At 47.1% G+C, this 6,575-nt stretch overlaps 1 long non-coding RNA gene across 1 annotated transcript; it reads left to right on the forward strand.

The window, feature by feature from the left end:
* Positions 1 to 3,817: 3,817 nt before the first annotated feature.
* LOC119330523 lies at positions 3,818 to 5,561 on the forward strand. Its single transcript, XR_005160144.1, has 3 exons — positions 3,818 to 4,382; positions 4,609 to 4,736; positions 5,291 to 5,561. It is a non-coding gene; the product is annotated as an uncharacterized LOC119330523 (long non-coding RNA).
* The last annotated feature ends 1,014 nt before the right edge of the window (positions 5,562 to 6,575 follow it).

Genomic DNA, 6,575 nt, shown 5'->3' on the forward strand with positions numbered 1-6,575 from the left:
AAACAAAGATTCCTTACCTTCATTGTCCTTGAGCTGCTTCTTGGCACGCCCGAGCTCTTGCTTGGACCGCTCGAGGTTCTGCTTTAGTGTGTCCACTTTTGGAGTCAGTGCGGCGGACGCAAGCACAGAAGCCTGCATACGCATATTGACTCCTTTCTGTTAGACTCCTGTGAATTTTATTTGATCCTCTATTCGGCTTTTCTTCTCGAACGCCAAACAGAGCATCAGGAGCTACTGTCTATGCGGTAATATTATTTACACATTCTTTACTTACCTCAAAGCCTGTTAAAAGGCTAGTACAAGCTTCAGTCAGTCCGCTCTTGGCGGACTGAATCTTCTGGATCACCGCACTCATAATAGTGCGGTGCCCCTTGTCGATGGAGGCGCCTCCGGTTGGATGGAGGTCACCGGCACGGCGGGCTTGCTCCTCTTGGAAGGAGGTCGCCCGCCGGACTCTGGAACCTTTGAAGGTTCCGGAGCGGTGTCCGGCCTAGGGCCGGACTTGGAGCCCTGGGGGTTTCATCCCCTTTACTCCTGGAGTCCGGGAGGTCGCCTTGCGGCTTGGAACCTGTTGGGACAACACTTCGGTGTCGTCCGTAGGGCGGGAGGAGGAGGCCGTCGGAAGTGAGTTCACATCCGACGAGTCCAGTGAGCCGCTCGACAACGCGTCGAGACGGTCTTTGGGTGGGCTGCATCAACATATTCGACGTAAGGGAAAGCTGTGCAGTAAACGAATACTATGAATTACTCTGGTATCCGGATACTTACGATTTGGCTAGGGGCTTGGCCCTGGGCGCCCACTCCTCTCCGCCATCGTTGGCGTCGGTGGAATAGTCCGGAGGAAGGGTTTTCCCCTTCTTGGACCCTTCGGCCTCCCCAGTTGGGGCGGCCTTCCTTTTCTTCCCTTCCCCCGCTGGAGGGGGAGGGGTCTCTTCTTCCTCCTCCTCGTCTTCATGGGAGGAGTGCGTCTTAGATTCGTCGGATGATGAATCCGACACCTCCGGGCGGCGGGCACTCTTTCGAGTCCCCGTGGCCTTCTTCTTGACCTTCTTCTCCGGCACCACATAGGGTGCCGGAACCAGCAGCTTCGCCAATTGAGCGTCCGCTGGGCCTTCGGGCAAAGGAGCCGGACAGCTGATCTGTCCGGACGTCACCTGCCAATCCTGTCAAAGGAAAGGGAGCTTAGATCCCACATGGAGTCAAACTATGAAAAACTGATACCCTGTAAAAGGGAAAAACAACTTACCGCAAGAGCGTGACGCTGCACACTGACTCCGCAATCCTCAGTAGCGGATGCGGGAGCCACGGCGCCCTTGAAAAGCACCTTCCAGGCATCTTCATACGTCGTGTCGAAGAGCCTGCTCAAAGTTTGGTGCCGCGCCGGGTCGAACTCCAATAGGTTGAAAGCCCGTTGTTGCCACGGGAGGATCAAGCGGATGAGCATAACCTGGACTACGTTGACAAGTTTGAGCTTCTTGTCTGCCAGGGTTTTGACGCATGTTTGGAGTCCGGTCAGCTCTCCTTTTTTACCCCACGACAGGCCCGTCTCTTTCTAGGACGTGAGCCGTGTTGGGGGTCAGGACCAGAACTCGGGGGTTGCGACCCACTTATGGTCGCGCGGCTCGGTGATGTAAAACCACCCCGATTGCCACCCCTTCAGGGTCTCCAAAAAGGAGCCTTCGATCCATAGGACGTTGGCCATCTTGCCCACCATGGCGCCTCCGCACTCCGCCTGGTTGCCGCGCACCACCTTCGGCTTGACATTGAAAATCTTGAGCCATAGGCCGAAATGGGGGCGGATGCGGAGGAAAGCCTCGCATACGACGATAAACGCCGAGATGTTGAGGACAAAATTTAGGGCCAGATCATGGAAATCCATGCCGTAGTAGAACATGAGCCCCTGGACAAATGGATGGAGAGGGAAACCCAGTCCGCGGAGGAAATGGGGGAAGAACACCATCCTCTCATGGGCCTAGGGGTGGGGATGAGCTGCCCCTCTTCGGGAAGCCGGTGCGCAATGTCGTTAGACAGGTATCCGGACATGGCTGGAGAAGGTTGATGTGGGGAGTGCGGACTTGGGAGCTGGAGCTCGAGTGCGCAAGAATGGATAGGCAAAGGAGGAAGAAGGCGTAGGTGAAAAGGTGGATCCTTATCCCCTTATATGGGTGGATGCGACTACGCGTCCCCACCAGCCTGGTAAAACTCGCTTATCTCCCAAGCGCCATAATCAATGGCGCGGTTGGGTTACCCACGCCCGTATTGATGAGAATCCCGGAATGAGGGGACACGATCTCTGCTTTAACAAGACATGTCAAGGAAACCGTCTCGCATAACGCGCTGAGATGGGACAGTAAAACGGTTCGAATAAAAGCTTGGCCGTGGTGTGATGCCACACTACAGACTACGTCAGCAGATTAGATTTGTGTAAATATTATTCTCTCTATGGCAATATGTGGAAACTTATTTTGCAGAGCCGGACACTGTCTTTGTGTTCAAAATCTTTTATGAGGTACTTGGAGGAGGAACCCGCCTTGCAATGCCGAAGACAATATGCGCGCCGGACTCGTCGTCATTGAAGCCTGGTTCAGGGGCTACTGAGGGAGTCCTGGATTAGGGGGTGTTTGGATAGCCGGACTATACCTTCAGCCGGACTCCTGGACTATGAAGATACAAGATTGAAGACTCCGTCCCGTGTCCGGAAGGGACTTTCCTTGGCGTGGAAGGCAAGCTTGGCGATACGGATATGAAGATCTCCTACCATTGTAACCGACTCTATGTAACCCTAACCCTATCCGGTGCCTATATAAACCGGAGGGTTTTAGTCCGTAGGGCAACATATACATCAACAATCATACCATAGGCTACCTTCTAGGGTTTAGCCTCCTCGATCTCGTGGTAGATCTACTCTTGTACTACCCATATCATCAATATTAATCAAGCAGGACGTAGGGTTTTACCTCCATCGAGAGGGCCCGAACCTGGGTAAAACTACGTGTCCCTTGCCTCCTGTTACCATCCAGCCTAGACGCACAGTTCGGGACCCCCTACCCGAGATCCGTCGGTTTTGACACCGATAGTGAGCCTTCGATGCTTCCTGGTGTGGCTTTAGTTAAGTTCAGCCCCTGCACCCATGGATCTGATCACACTTTTTTGGCTTAGATTTTTTCTCATTTGCATCTCCTGTTTCTCTTTTGTATTCTTCTTCTTTCTTTTGTTGTTCCATTGGAATTTTCGTTGGGGTATTTTGGCTGGTTGTTGAGAGTTTGTTCCTTGTATTTTATCTGCCCACTTTATTATTTCTTACCCTTCTTTGATTTTTCTTTGGATGATCTGGCTCTCATCCTCTTTTGTGGTATTAGTGGTTGTTTTTTATATTCAAAGGGTTGTGCATCTTTGTAGTAGGATTATCAGCCCCAGTGACAATTGCGAAAAATATATCATTCAAAGCTTGGTGTTCTTCGCTGTTATTGTTCCTAATTTGAACGGGACTTATGTATACCTAGGAAGTTTTAGTAGATTTACCTTCAAATGATCTATCATGTGAAATAAATTGGATATTAGTAAATCTGTTACTAAGACAAAGACATTGTGTTGTTTTTCATAAATTTTCTGAACTATCTTGGAGGAAGCTCAGTCATTGACACTCCAGCATGAGCCGAGGGCTCAGACCGTCTCGCCGCTGGTGGAACTGATCTTCTTACATTTAGTGCTCTTGAACAGCGGCTGATTGATTTCCTGTACTATAAATACAAATATATGTGATACACTACTTTCCTGGACTGCAACGTCAAGGCACTGGTTACTATGGTGCTTGTCTTGGTCATCCACAAGCACTAGATACAGAACACAAGAGTCAAGACTTGCAAGTTTGCCCTATGCTCACACCCACAATATGTTTGTTGAAATACTCTAGAGATAGCTGCAACAAGGATGTAGGACTATGCATTAATTGCAGTTTCCGAATAACAAACAGGATTGCCAAAAAAATATTTTGAGGCTTCATTGCTCCAAAATCAGGAAATTCGTTCACCGCACAAACATGGTGTCTCAGTCATCGGCTGCCGATGTCATCAAGATTTCTTCATATCTCTGTGGCATGTTTTTCATCGTGCTCTCCTGTTTTTTATTGCATCTGATTCATGTTTGTTATCCTTCCTTGCTTTTCCTTGTACAGGAAACAACCAAATAGATGTTGTCAAAGCAGCTTGATTCATCTTTGTTCTCCTTCCTTGCTTTGCCTTGTAGATGAGACAACCAAATAGATGTTGTCATAGCTAGGAGAGGAGGAGGTGTCTGCGTTGCTGCAGCATTAGGAAGAGCATCATGGCTTCGAAGGTCACACCCTGACGGTGCCTGCCCTGCCACACGATCCACGCATGCTGGTATGTCGGCCGCGTACAGATAGCTGAGCTGCGCTCTCCCTTCCAAAGGGACGACAGTTCCTCTTTCTGAATCAGATGAATATAGATATTGGATATTTACTAAAAAGGGATACTAGATATTTTGGATTAAAAAATTAATTATCTGACCAACTTCTTGTACTTGCAATTTACAACTCTAAGTCAATGTGGAGGAGGAAACTGACCTGAAACATCCTATTTCCTTAAGGTACAAATGGTTCCCTCCTGTGGATGACAAGGATGAAGATCGCTATCGTCACGGCCAAGGGCCTTGCCTTTCTCCATGACGCCAACCTGCCGGTGATCTACAAGGCCTCCAACATCTTGCTCTACTCGGTAACTCACACATAACTTCAGACTTTCTGCTAAGAAAAGTAGCAGTTTTGAAATGTCTCACATTTTGGAACTGCAGTGATGGTTACTGAAAAATGGGGTCGAATAGTACTTCACACCTCTTATGCTGAAATTACAACACAAATGAAAAATAATTTGATCATGAATCTTAATTTCAAATCTCTATCTTTTGACCAGTTGAACCATCCAAGATGCCATGCTTCTGAACTTAGCTAGCCCGGCGCGTTTAACTGTAGCTCTGACCTGACTGGAACTCTGAATATTCTTGGATGAATGCCAAACCCGAGAAATCTTATATTGTCATAGCGCCTCACCATCCAATTTATCAAGATACATTTTGCCGTCATGGTCACATAATTGTCCAGTGAGATAAACCTTCATGTGTCTTTGTCTATCTATATTTGAGAATGAATCCACTTCCTAAACAAGAGTGCTTTGAAGTATTTTACTCTAGCAGCTATCTGTAAGCCAAAGTGAATTTCCAATGGACAAGGATCTAATTTATTTCCATCCTTCCTCCGTGTTGTGGGCTGCAGGGTCAGTTTGAGCCTCCTTGAGCTCGACGTGATCGGGGGCCAGTGCTCTACACGCTTGCCGACGTGGTGGCCGTCGAGGTGGTGGTCGTCATGGTCGACTTGACGGCAAGGATAGCAGGAGGAACAGATGTGAAAAAGCGATGGTCGTCGAGGTCGGCTTTACCTGCTAAGTGCATCTACTTTTCGCCAGTGCTAACCATTGTTTTGAAGCACCTTTCTTCTTTGTAATCATTCATTTAGGCTGTAAAACTGCTGCTTCTCTGTTCATACTCCTTCCTTTTCTTTTTAGTCTACATATAAGATTTGGTCAAAGTCAAACTTTGTAAACTTTGACTAACTTTGTAGGAAAAGATATCAACATTCACACTATGAAATCAATATTATTAGATGCATATCCATATGTACCATGCTCCTGTGATCATGTCTTTGCTCACCTGATGTATTTTATGAATATGCACTGCCAGCAATGCATTTTTACTGTTGTAGCATTTTTTATAAGATGGTACTGTCACTTCTACTGGATTGCTCTACTTTCTAGAGATCAATAAGTTATATAAGTTCAGCAATAGTTACATGCACACGTGCTGCCCACAGAACAAAAAACAATTCAAAAGAACACCGCACAGTGACGCCTCAACAAGCATTAGCAAGATTGGTCGGCTCAGTCACGCAGAGGAGGCGCGCCCAGGACGCGCCCCATCCACTAGTATTTTAAATAGACGAACAACCTAAAACATACCCAGACAAGTTTTAATGGCGCGTAGAAGACCCAGGCAACGGTAGTTCTCTACCCTTCTTGTGGAAATCTTCCTTAATTTTACCAAGATCGAGACTTTTGAATATCCCTCGCTCAATGTAACACACCATCAAGTCATTAAGTCAGCCATCGGACATCTTGCTGCGCAACTCAGTCTTGATGATTTTCATTGCTGAAAAAGCCCTTTCAACTGTTGCCGTCGCTACCTGTAGTAGCAATGCCAACTCAATGAGGCGATAAACCATGGGAAACATGATGTGCCTTTCAAGTTCAACCATCTTTTTAGCTAGGCTTGCAATATCATGACATTCTCTAAAATCTTCAATTCTTCTCATATGAATAATGAATAGCTCAAGGTGATCTTGTATATGCTCACGGTCATAACTAGAAAAATCCTCATAATAAATCTCTGTGAGTCGAGCAAGTTTACTAATACTGAACCTAGAAAAGGAGTCTCTTGGGTCAAGACAAGAGAAGTTCTGGAGGAGCTCCGAAGATACCTCATTAAAACGATGATCAAACTCCATG

This window comes from Triticum dicoccoides, chromosome 7A (genome assembly GCF_002162155.2).
Source record: "Triticum dicoccoides isolate Atlit2015 ecotype Zavitan chromosome 7A, WEW_v2.0, whole genome shotgun sequence".
NCBI classification, from domain to species: Eukaryota; Viridiplantae; Streptophyta; class Magnoliopsida; order Poales; family Poaceae; genus Triticum; species Triticum dicoccoides.